A 12959-nucleotide genomic window follows, 5' to 3' on the forward strand; every position below is an offset into this window, starting at 1 on the left:
GGCCCCTTGTGGGGCCAGACTGTGATGCTGCGAGGCACTGGGCTAGGTGTTGGGAAACCAGCAGCCTCTGCAGAGCTCTCTCAGCAGGCTCGCTCTGGGGCTGCCCACCCTGAGGCGTAGCCACCTCATGAGTAGCAGGTGAGGGACCCTGCACTCTCATCCCCTGCCCAAAGCAGACCCCTCACAACCTAGGCAGTGGAAGCAGGCGGCTGGCTGGGGTGCAGCCTCTCCAGACACTGCCAGGGGCAGGAATGACCCCCACCCCCACTCAGCTTTGTCCACGTTCCTGACCACGTGTCACGTTCCTGACCACGTGGCCCCAGGGAGGTAAGAAGGCTGTCCTAAACCAGCGCTTGTTCAGGCACCTTGTTCGAGCAATGTGAAGAGAAGTTGCTCAGTCATGTCCAACTCTTCGCGATCCTATGGACTATAGTCCACCAGGCTCCTCTGCCCATAGAATTTTTCAGACAAGAATACTGGAGTGGGTTGCCATTGTCCTTCTCCAGGGCATCTTCCCAACCTGGGGATCGAACCCAGGTCTCCTGCATGGCAGGCAGATGCTTTACCCTCTGAGCTACCAGGGAAGTCCTTGTTAAGGCGATAGTAGTGATCATAAGAGAGGCAGTGCTTTGTCATCTTTTGGGGAAGGTGTTTGTTTTACTTTTCCGGTCACTACATTTTGTGTTGAGAGGAGATTTGAGGAGCTTCAAAAATGGCGACATCGTCACTGCCACTTTGCCTCCAGCTCAGAAGTGTGTTTCTTCATTTCCACTTAACAGAACTATTGATGCATTTGCATTGAAATCTCTTATTTTCTGTGTTCTATTTGCCGCACCTGTTTTTCTCCTTTCTTGCCTTCATTTGCACTGACTGGGTTTTCCCCCGTCTTCTCTTTAAACCCTGTATATTCTGGTTTCTATTATTTTCATGCACATGCACGCTCAATCATGTCTGACTCTTTGCGACCCCGTGGACTGCAGCCCGCCAGGCTCCTCTGTCCACGGGATTCTCCAGGCAAGAATACTGGAGTGGGTTGCCATTTCCTTCTCCAGGGGATTTTCTGAACCCGGGGATCCAACCCGGGTCTCCTGCGCTGGGAGGCAGGCTCTTTACCGCTGGGCCGCCAGGGGAGTCTAGCAGCGTCATTAACTTACAAGGCTGCAGTGAGCCAGAACCTCGTCCCAGGTCATGCAAGGACCCGGAATACTGACTTCACCTCAGTTTCTCCCTCTGGCAGCTTTGATGTTTTGTTGTCTGGCATTTCGCTGTCATCTGTCCGCTTTGTAGCAGCCCTGGAAATCATTGTTAGCTTTGCAGCTCCTCGGGTAGTTAGTGCTTTGCTGCCTTTCTATTCTCCTGGCCTCTCAAAGGTCCACTGGGACCAAACATCCTGAGGCTAATCCTTTACTTCCCTTTGTTCAGTGTTGGCATCCACTTTCAATTTCTCTTTTCTTTTTTTTTTTTTTTGGTCTGAACATTTTTTTCTTTCAAGAATGAGTGTGAAAGGGCTTCCCTGGCAGTCCAGTGTTTAAGACTCTGTGATTCCAATGCATAAGGCCCGGGCTTGATCCCTGGTTGGGGAACTGACACCCACATGCTGTGCAGCACAGCAAAAACAATTACCAAAAAAAAGGAAGAATGAGGATGAAGTATATTTTTACTGAGGGTACAATTCTTGTTTGGCGGGTGTTTTTTTTTTTTTTTTTTTTTTTTTTTTAAAGCACATTTACTCCTTTATTCCATTGTTTTATGGCTTCTGCTGTTCTGATGAGAAGTTGGTCAATTGTCTAACTATCCTTCCTTTGAACAGCTTTTTTTCCTCTGGCAGATTTTATTATTTTCTCTTTGCTTCTTTTTCCCTCAAGTTTCATCATGATGAGTCTAGATTTTGACATACATTGACTCTTTGGATGGTTGTCTTTCATCAATTTCAGAGACTTCCCAGTCACATCTGCACAGATCTTGCGTCCGAGATTTTCCCTCCTTTTCCTCCTGAGACACCGTCTCCTCCTGTCTCTGCCCCTCTCACCTCTCTTGCATCCTGCCTTCTCTGCTCATTTCCGGGTCATCTTCTATCACCCATTCACTCCTGTGCCATCAGGTGTCTGTTGGGCTTAAAGTCCAGCTTTATACTTGTTTTTTTGAGAGTGCTCTCTGTTTTATTCAGGTTTGGGACCTCATGTCTCATTGTTTTATACTCCATGCAGTTGTTTTCAAGGTTCTAACTTATTTCTTTAAAAAAAGCAAAAATAGAACCGTGGACTTCCCTGGCGGTCCAGTGGTTAGAACTCAGCGCTCTCACTGCCATGGGCTGGGTTTAGTCCCTGGTCAGGGAACCGAGATCCTGCATGATGGGGCCAAAAAAAAAAGAAAACGAGACTTTAGTGGGGGGCGGGGTGTCTGGGGACTCTGCTCTGCTCAGTTGTGCTGTGAACCCAAAGCTGCTCCAAAAATTGAAATCTATTTAACACACGGAAAGAGCTGGTGCTCTGTAATCAGAGTTGTTAATTCTGGGTCTGAAGGCGGTGCGGGCCTCTTGCTCACCTGCCCCTGGCTTCCCTGGAGTCGCGAGCTGTGCGTTTGTCGCTGTCCCTGAGGTCTCAGGCCAGCAGGCCCTTCTCGGAGGGACCGCTTGCCCGCCGGGACACCCTTGTCCGCTGGTCACACGTCATGCGAGGCCTCTGGTGTCCGGGGCCCTCAGGGCTGGGCGTCCTGCTGCAGCTGCTGCTTCGTCCACAGCAGACCCTCTGAGCCCCGTGGTCTGGGATGCGGGGCAATGGGGGTGAGCACGGTTATCGAGGGGCCCCTGATGGTTGCCCCCGACGGTTAGCCCTTTGGCCCTCTCTTAGCCCTGGGAAGGTATCCAGGGAGACCCCACCCCCTGGGCCTGGAGCAGGTCCATTCTCCTTCTCCTCCCAGAAGCTGTTGGCTGTAGGTGAAAGCTGCCTTGGTCTTTCCATAATGGGTTGTCTCTCTGTCCAGACGGGCCCTGGAATTTGGCCTCTCAGGATCGTTGTTGACTCTAGATGGGAAGTGAGTAAATTCTCACCTAACCAGCCCACCATTACCTGGAAAAGGTTCGGACACTGTCTTTTGCCCCTGTGGAGTGTTGCAGAGTTTGGAGATGATGGTTTCTGTCCAGGCTGGAGCCATAAATAGAAAGCTGGCTGTGGAGTGGGGCTCAAGCTTGAGGTCACGTTGTCATGGCTTCAAGGCCACACTTGAAACGATGTTGGGTGGACCAGGAGCCCGCACCCTTGGAAGGGAGTGTGGTGTGTGCGCCCCGAAACAGCTGCTCACCCCAGCGCCAGTGCTGCGTTGGCCATGGCTTGGAGAGATCAGCAGGGCTTCTGGGGAGAGTCCAGCTAATGTGAGGGGCGTGCCTGGGAGGGGCTGTCCACCAAGAGCTTCGGAAAGGCGGGTGGCTGTGTGAGAGCCATCAGGGAGCTTTCCCATGCAGACAAGCTCAGCGAGCAGCTTCTGGGTTAATGTTTCTGTTGCCTTTCATCCCACAGGCACAGACCAACCAGGAGGCCAGGCCAGAGCTTAGGGTGCTGGCGGACACAGGGGAGAGCTGTCGGGCTGACTGGGCGGGCAGGCGGGCCGTGGACGAGTCCAGACAGAGCCACTGCGGGGCCGACGTGCAAAGCCAGGTGTGAGTCAGGGACCAGCGGCGCTGACTGCAGCATCTGCTTGGGTGGGGTCAGCTCGGCCTGGGCGTGGTCGGGGAGTGAGGTTGGGAAGAGGTGGGAGAACTCAGCACCACGGACAGCACCCTCTCCCTGGCTCCAAACCAGGCCCCCCAGAGCCCTGCACCCCCACCTTCACTGAGGACGCAGGCAAGCCCTCCGCCTGGGTTGCAGGGCATCGGCTGCTTGGGGCCACCTTGAGGCAGACTCCTTGGGACCGCGGCCGTCTACTTTGCCTGTTCTTCCTCCTGGAGCCAGAGCGGCAGGTGGGAAGGGCAGACTTCCCTGGGAGGTAGCCGCACGTTCTTGCTCCACTGGGAGTGCTGTGCCTGTGAGCACGTCCCCAGGATGCCGTGGGGAGGAAACAGCCACTCGCACATGTGGGTGACTCGTCTTCAGAAGTGCTGCTTAGAGCAGTTGGCTTGAGAAATGGCTTGAATCAATTAAAATCCAACATCTTTTTTTTTCCTGGCAACATTTGGGAGGAGATTAAAGCAAAGCTTTGCCAAGAAGCCCGCAGGCCGCGATGAAGTCAGGTTTGGAAGGAGACGGAAGGACGTGCCGGCACACCTGCTGTCAGCAAGCTGGCGCACCGCTGGTGGGTCCCAGCCCTGCGAACCGGCCGCCTGAGTTTAATTAATGCCTGCTCCGGCTTCACTGTCTCTCTTTTTTAAAAAAAATTCCATCTGCACTTGGGACCCTGGTCAGCAGGGGGAAACGAGCTGCTTCCTGGTTCTCTGCCCACCAGGTCTGCCCACACTCTCGTTCCATGTAGTAAGGGAGAGGAGGGCCTTTTAAAAAGACCTTGAAGGAACAGAGGGACTCTTTTCTAAAAGCAGCAGATAAAGTCAGAAATTAAAGTCTGGGGCTCCCCAGAAGGCTGAGTGGTAAATCCGCCTGCCAATGCAGGAGACACAGGTTCGATCTCTGGTCCGTGAAGATCCCGCATGCCATGGGGCAGCTAAGCCCGTGCGCCATGACTGTTGACCTTTTGCTCTAAAGCCCAGGAACCGCAACTACTGAGCCCACGAGCTGCAGCCACTGAAGCCTGAGCTCCCGAGGCCCGTGCTCCACAAGAGCGGCCTGCACACCCCAGCTGGAGGGAACCCTGCTCACCCCGGCTGGAGGGAACCCCGCTCACCCCGACTGGAGGGAACCCTGCTCACCCCGACTGGAGGGAACCCCGCTCACCCCGGCTGGAGGGAACCCCGCTCACCCCGGCTGGAGGGAACCCCGCTCACCCCGGCTGGAGGGAACCCCGCTCACCCTGACTGGAGGGAACCCCGCTCACCCCGACTAGATGGTAACCCCGCTCACGCCATTAAAGGGTAACCCGACTCACCCCGACTGGAGGTAACCCCGCTCACCCCGACTGGAGGGGAACCCCGCTCACCCCGGCTGGAGGTAACCCTGCTCACCCCAATTAGAGGGTAACCCCGCTCACCCCGGCTGGAGGGAACCCCGCTCACCCCGATTAGAGGGTAACCCCGCTCACCCCGGCTGGAGGGAACCCCACTCACCCCGACTGGAGGGGAACCCCGCTCACCCCAACTGGAGGTAACTCCGCTCACCCCGATTAGAAGGTAACCCCGCTCACCCCGACTACAGCATAACCCTGCTCACCCTGACTAGAGAGTAACCCCGCTCATCCTGGCTGGAGGAAACCCTGCTCACCCCGACTAGAGGGTAGCCCCGCTCACCCCGATTAAAGGGTAACCCCACTCACCCCGATTAAAGGGTAACCCCACTCACCCCAACTGGAGGTAACCCCGCTCACCCTGACTGGAGGTAACCCCACTCACCCCGATTAAAGGGTAACCCCGCTCACCCTGATTGGAGGTAATCCCCAGCCACCCAAACTAGAGGGTAACCCCGCTCACCCCGATTAAAGGGTAACCCCACTCACCCTGATTGGAGGTAATCCCCAGCCACCCAAACTAGAGGGTAACCCTGCTCACCCCAACTGGAGGTAACCCCCAGTCACCCCAACTAGAGGGTAACCCCCAGTCACCCCAACTAGAGGGTAACCCCACTCACCCCAATTAGAGGGTAATTCCGCTCACCCCGATTAAAGGGTAACCCCGCTCACCCCGACTGGAGGTAACCCCCAGTCACCCCAACTAGAGGGTAACCCCGCTCACCCCAACTAGAGAAAAGCCTGCACAGCAAGGAAGACCCAGCATGGTCTAATTAAATAAATCGATACAATTCTATATATCTATTAAAACAAAAGAAATGAGAGTCTGCTGGTGGGTCTTCACCAGGAGCCACTCCTGACCTGCCCGCTTCCTCTGCCATGTGTCTCCCAGAGGACCGACCTCGTGACGGACGCCCACGGCTGGACTAGAGCCCACTCTCGGATCCCCGGGCTGATCCCTGCTGCTCGCCAGCGCAAGAGCGGATGTTCCAGGTCGAAACCAGCTGACTCCAAGGGTTTTGCTGCAAGGCAGTTCCTGTAGGTGAACATGCTCCGAATTGGGGGAAGTCCTTCCACACAGTGTGTGTCCCCCCTGGGCCTCGGCCCCTGAGCCGGGACCCCCAGACCGTGTGCAACCAGGAGCTAGTGGGGGGCACCCAAGAGGGCACCACGGTTTCATGGAGCTTCCGCCCCAGAGGAGACACCGGTTGAGCCTGGCAGGTGTGGAGGGGGCGCTGCTGGAGGGGCCCACAGGCAGGAGCACTATCCAGTGACCTATTTCCATGCCTCCTTTGGGACACCATCTCCACTGAACTTTGCGTGAAACTATGGATGCTTCTGAACTGTGGTGTTGGAAAAGACTCTTGAGAGTCCCTTGGACTGCAAGGAGATCCAACCAGTCCATTCTAAAGGAAATCAGTCCTGAGTGTTCATTGGAAGGATTGATGCTAAAGCTGAAACTCCAATACTTTGGCCACCTCATGCAAAGAGTTGACTCATTGGAAAAGACTCTGATGCTGGGAGGGATTGGGGGCAGGAGGAGAAGGGGACGACAGAGGATGAGATGGCTGGATGGCATCACTGACTCGATGGACGTGAGTTTGAATGAACTCCGGGAGTTGGTGATGGACAGGGAGGCCTGGCATACTGCAATTCATGGGGTCACAAAGAGTCGGACACGACTGAGCAACTGAACTGAACTGTGGGTCTTCAGCAGAGCTGCCCACAGACAGAAGGTTTTCCCAGACTGAGTTGGGGGTGGGTGAGGAGACAGGTGATGGCAGGATGGACAAGGCCCTTCCATGCCCAAGGACCTCTCCACAGGTGTGACCAGGTAGTTCAGTGGGATAAACATGCATCTTAGCATTGAGATGGTCGGTACAGTTTTCTGCAGTGTTCTTTGGCATCTACGGAGAGGGAACAGCAAGGAGATCCAACCAGTCCATCCTAAAGGAAATCAGTCCTGACTATTCATTGGAAGGACTGATGCTGAAACGGAGACTCCAGTATTTTGGCCACCTGATGCAAAGAATGGACTCATTTGAAAAGACCCTGATGTTAGGAAAGATTGAAGGCAGGAGGAGAAGGGGACGACAGAGGATGAGATGGTTGGATGGCATCAGCAACTCAATGGACATGAGTTTGAGTAACTCCGGGAGTTGGTGATGGACAGGGAAGCCTGGCGTGCTGCAGTTCATGGGGTCGTGAAGAGTCAGATATGACTGAGCTACTGAAGTGCACTGAGGGGATGCCTCACGCATCAGTGTGTCCTGTATTTTCTTGGCACTAGGTTTCAGTCTATGACCATCTTCTCAGGGTCTGGATGTGGGGTTCATGATTTGGGATGTAGTCTGTGGAGCAGGAACCCCTTTCCTGCCAACGGGGTTCAGGGGTGCCTGGGGAACAGCCATCCTGGGGCACCGGCATGGCTGCGGGGGTCCCCCTTCCCTGCCCTGTGCGTGCAGACTCCAGGGGACTTTGCAGCATTTGCTGGGGTCGCTTTCCCCCCAGCGCTCGTGTGTCTTCCCTACCTGCTTCCCCGCTTGGCCGGCTGTGGGGCTGGGGGCTGGGCACCCACAGCGGGAACAAGGGCAGCTGTGTCCTGTGTTTTTAACCCCATGACAGAGGCGTCTGTCCAGTCCCAGCCTGGGACAGCGTCCGCCTCACTGGCCCAGCGTGAATGCGCCTATTCTCCGCTGTGGCTTCAGATGAAACGAGCCAATTAGCGCTCGGCACAGTGGACTGTGTCCTCGACAGACAGGCGCGGGGAGGGGGGTGCCCAGGGATGCCCCAGCAGGAGGACCACGCTCCAGCCGCTCCCAGGCCAGGTAGGGGCTCAGCCAGCTATGTGCTAAACCCCTGCGTGTAAGCTGCACCCACCCTTCCCTGGGTAACTGACTGCAGGGTCTTGGGGCTGCCTGATGGGGAGTGTGGGCTTCGGACCCTCGTGAGAGTGGCAGGCAGGGGGCGTGGCCTGCCCAGCTGCAGACCAGGAGTGACTCAAGGTGCAGGGCTGCCCCCCCGGTGAGGGACCTGCTTGGCAGCTGTGGGTGGAAACGGAAAATGGGGGCCTAGGAATTAGCTTCTTTCTCTCTTTTCATTATTATTTTTACATATAACCGTGTTTTATTTCCAAATTATAAGATTACGAGAGCAAGTTGGTTTTGTTTTTAATTGGAGGGGAATTGCTTTACGATGTTGCGTTAGTTTCTGTAGAGAGGTGTGAGTCAGCTGCACCTATACTCATGTCTCCTCCCCACTGAGCCTCCCTCCCTCCCACCTGCTCTCTCTCTCTCTTTTTAATTTGGCTGCGTGGCATGTGGGATCTTCGATCCCCAACCAGGGATTGAACCTGCCATCCCTGCATTGGGAGCGGGAGTCTTAACCACTGGACCCACAGGGGCTCGTTTCTGATGCTGTGGCTGACAGGGACTCTGGAGCTAGTTGAGGTGCATGGCTGTGTTACCTGCACGGGGGCACAGGTGTGCCAGGGCCCCAGGCATGTGGTGTGTACGGCCTCGGGAGGGCAGAGGGCGCGAGGCTGAGTTCCCTCTGTTTCCCTGAGGGAGCGCCCCACACACGCCCAGGAGGTGAAGCTCAGAGATGCGGGACCCACCAGGTAGAGCCACGGAGGCGCTTCCGAGACCCTGCGGCACGCAGTGGGCGCGGGATGCCCTGTGGATGCAAGTGTGGGAAGGGGAACAGGATCGCATGAGAAGCTGTGGGGCGGGACGCGGGCTGCTGGGAGGTCGCAGTTGGTCCTGACGAGAGGCCCACTCGGAAGCAGAGCTCTGGCCTGGATTCCGCCACAACCAGCTGCCTGGCCAGCTCGGGGGCCCCTCTGTGGCTCCGTATTCACAGGCCGGTGTCCTCGGTCTCAGGGTGCTCTTCCCCCCTGGCTCCTGGGGTGGGAAAGGTTCAGGTCCACACTCCTGAGTGACCGCTCTCTCCTGCCTGATCCTGAGGACTTGCTCAGCCGCCAATGAAAAGGCCTTGGCTTCTGTCTCGCGCGGGCTTCAGCAGCAGTGCCCTGGCTAGAACACAGAACACGCTTCCGTTTTGCTGACCCTCCCTGTGGGCGGGAGGAGAGCCCTTCCTCCCCAAGAGCTTTCTTCCGGAAGCATCTGGTGCCGTCAGGCCCAGGGGACACAGAGATCAGTTTCCAGGAGCAGGCCGGGTGGTGGCCTGGGTGACGCGTCCGGGCGGGCTCACCCTGGGCCCGCGGGGCGGGGTGTCCCATCTCCAGCCTGAGCTGAGATCGACTGAGTCTCTCTCCTTCTAGGGAGGGAGGTTTACCGAGGATGAAAGTGTGAATGGTCCCTCGTGCACACAAGGATGGACTCTGAAAACTCCAGCATTCACGTATTTCTAAATAAAGACGGCATTGTACGTGGCCACACGTGGACGATCAAGCCGTCCTGGGAAGGAGGGCCAGAGGCTCTGGCCTCTGTGTCTGTCCCTCCCCAGCCTGGAGGGCAGCTCTGCAGACCATCTGACCTCGGGGATGGCACTGGAGCTGCCAGGCTTCAGAGAGCTGCAAGAGTAGCCTCAGGATGTACATGGTGGCCACCAGCAGAGGCAGGTGGGCTCTTGGAGCTGCGGCTCAGAGTAGGGGGCCAGGCTACGGTCCCCAGGCTCCACCCCTGCCCACCCACCTGCCTCTCCTGCCAGGCTCACCCACCCGGCTCAGCTCCCAGGAGAAATCTGACCTCACCCCAGAGCCAGAGGGAAGCGGACATTTTAAAAGCGTTGTGTGTTGGGGCAGGGCTGCTGCTTGAGATAAATGGAGCTGCTGGCAAGGCAGCCAGTGAGGGAGACTCTGCTTCTTCCACGCCCTTGAACGTGGGATGGAAGCAACCAGAATTCTCCCGGCTCATTTTACAGGGGAGGGTGAAGAGAAAGAAAGGGAGAGAGAGAGCAGCCAGTCTCAGTCGACCTGGGAGCCAGGAGAGGAAATTTCACTTGCCCCCTCTGCCCCTCCCCCTACCCTGCTGGGAGCCCAGGACTGCAGCTGATGCTGGTGGGGAGAGGGGCTGCTTTCCCAGGGCAGGGAGCTGCATCTTCATGGGAAAGCAGAGAGCAGGCAAAACGTAGCTGGATGGACTGGGCCTCGCACAACACTCAGACCCTTCCTGAGCGTGGACTGAAGGACCCAGTGGCCCCGCGAGATGACCCGGACCTTGTGAGTCTGCTCCCTCCTGTAGGGAAACATCTCAGGAGACCCTGAGGAGCCCAGTCCGTGCCTCGCCCTAGTTTGAGGCTTGGAATGATGTGACTCCAGCTCCCAGTCAGGAGGAATGGGAAGATGGGTCCCGGCAGGTGACCCTGGAGTGGGTGAGCAGAAGCAGACACAGGCCGGCTCTGGAAGATCAGGGAGAAAGCAGTGTGATTGTTCTGACATACCCAGTAGAAGGGTTTGATAAAGTGCAGCGCCCCGCTGCAAATTTAAAACCCGTCCACTTAGCAAATTTTGGAGTACAGATGCCCTGTTTCACCTGATAAAGGGAATCTTCCAAAATCCTTCAGCAAATGTGGTTTGCGATGACAGACCAGACATTGCTCCTCAAGAAAGAATGTGAGACAAAGATGCTAATGTCGTTACTTCTCCTCGACAGTGTGTGATGGTTCCCCCCAGCACAAGAACACAGGAGAAGTCACTTGGAAGTACGAAGATTGGAAAGGAAGAGACAGAACTGCCCTCCCGTGGAAACTAAAGGAATTTCAGTGAGTTGCTGGCACAAGGTGGATATAAAGAAATCCACAGTGTTCCTATCCACCCCTTCTCACTGGTGATGCATGGCAGGGATGGTAACACGCAAATGCCTCTCGTGGGGCAGCAGACATTTCCAACGCTTGGCATGAAGAGTAAGTGTGTCAAAAGTTGTGCAAAACCTTTCAGAGAAAATGACACCACAAAGACATTTTTAAAAGTTCTAAGTAAGTGGAGAACTGTACTATGTCCATGTAGAAGAAGAGTCAATGTCAAAGAGGTGTTAATTCTCTCTCGGTTAATCCATAAATTCAGTGTAATTTCAACCAAAATCCAACCAGGTTTTCGTTGCTCTGGACAAATTAACAAAGAGAAATAAATGGCCAAGAGAGGCCAAATTTGAAGAACAACAAGGCAGAGGAGAAGGGCTTCAGGGCAGAGATTAACCAAGAGGTCAGCACAAGGGAACAGGCCGCTGAGAGTCTGCGGACACAAGAGGCCAGAGTGGACCAGGCCGACCCATCAGAGCAGCAGTGGACGGTGTGCCCAGCGGGCTTCCCCGTGAGAAGCAAGTCGGTGAGATGTTCAGAAGGAAGCCTGGGAGGACGTCTTCATGCGTTAGGAAAGCATTTCTTCAGCAAGAAGCAAAAACATCGTGGGAAAAAGAGATACATTGGTTACATTACACCATCAACAAAGGATACTGACCAGAGTGTGTAATGGGCTCCCTCCAAGCAATGAAGGATGACCGACGCGGGAGAGACAAAGCGTGGAAGAAGGGTCAGATGACCACGATGCACAGACCTGGCCTGCGATCGGCTCGTCAAAGACAAGCTCATGTGTGTATTGGGGAAACGCAAGGCAGGGCAACGGTAAGCTCTCCTGCCAGCCCCGCAGAGTGGTCGTCAGCTCGGTGAGGCCCCGGAAGATGGTCATCTTACGTGGTCTGGGTGCTGCTCCAAGAGCGGTTCACACCCTCTCAGCTGTGAGTCAGGGGGCCTCCGCTCCCCCGGTCACCCCCTCCCACCCCTGCTAGAAGACTTCCGAGCAGGTGGGCCTCGGATGTGCACAAGGGTGTCCACAGTAGCACTTTCTGGAAGAACAGACTGTTTATTCTGCATTGAGGGGTGGGGTGGGGATGAGTATGTGATATGCTTTATTCCTACATGGCGGATTCAGTGAAAACAAATGAAGACTCACAAGCCCCAGTGTGTATAAGCCTGGAGGAAGTTACATTGATTGAAAGGAAGAAAATTGCAAAAGGATGCTAGCCATGTGACACCATTTCTGTTTTCCACAACACGAGCAGCAGTGACTGCGGATGCGCACTCGCGTCGGGGGAGGGGGCGGGGCCCCGGAGCAGGCGGCTGGGCGGCCAGGGCTGCAGCAGACGCAGTGGGCTCGGGGGGGTTGCTGGCAGACGAGCTGGCTCTGAACGTGACGGGCAGTGGGACAGAGGTGCTGGCAGGAGGAGGGGCATCTGGAGCTCAGACGGCAAGGCAGGGCCCAGATTGGGAAGAATCTGAAGCAGCCCAGCGCTCCCACGGAGCAGGCAGCGCAGGCCTGGGGAGGAAATGTGGAAGCCGGGTGGGCAGCCGGCGGTCAGGCCCTCGGGCCTCAGGTTTGCTGGGTGCTGCGTGGCCTCAGGTCTTACTCAGAGGAGCTGGACTCTGCGCCCTGCGGCCACTCGGCCCCTCTGTGCTCCCCTCACGTTCTGTCCTGAATGCTCAGCCGTGGTTTCCGGGATCTCCAAGAGCCCGGGTTGAAGCCAGCAACCAAAGTTCAGCTCCTCAAGGAAGGACGGTCATTTTCTTATTCGTGTGTTCCTTTACTTTCCAAATTCACTATAATTAGCACATTTTACTTTCAGGATTAGAAAAACAGGTGCTGTTTAAATAAAGCTCTCTTGACGTTTCATAAATTCATTGGTCCTCAGTAACGCCCTCCTTACCCCTCAGTCAGCGTGGGGTCTTCGGGGAGGACCTTGTTCCCGCACCCTGAGTTCGGGAGGAGAACTGTGGGCAGGGGACGAATTTGCTGCATGACATAAAGCACGTGTATAGCTGTGTTTGAAAATGAAAGTCAATATTTTCTGAATCCAAAAATAAACATATATTCACTGTTAAAAGTTACATACAATTTG

At 55.6% G+C, this 12959-nt stretch overlaps 1 non-coding gene across 1 annotated transcript; it reads right to left on the reverse strand.

Annotated features, from left to right (window-relative positions):
* Window positions 1–512: 512 nt before the first annotated feature.
* Window positions 513–584, reverse strand: TRNAG-GCC (transfer RNA glycine (anticodon GCC)). Its single transcript has one exon. It is a non-coding gene; the product is annotated as a tRNA-Gly (tRNA).
* Between the last annotated feature and the right edge of the window lie 12375 nt (window positions 585–12959).

Source organism: Bubalus kerabau, chromosome 22 (assembly GCF_029407905.1).
Source record: "Bubalus kerabau isolate K-KA32 ecotype Philippines breed swamp buffalo chromosome 22, PCC_UOA_SB_1v2, whole genome shotgun sequence".
Taxonomy (NCBI): Eukaryota; Metazoa; Chordata; class Mammalia; order Artiodactyla; family Bovidae; genus Bubalus; species Bubalus kerabau.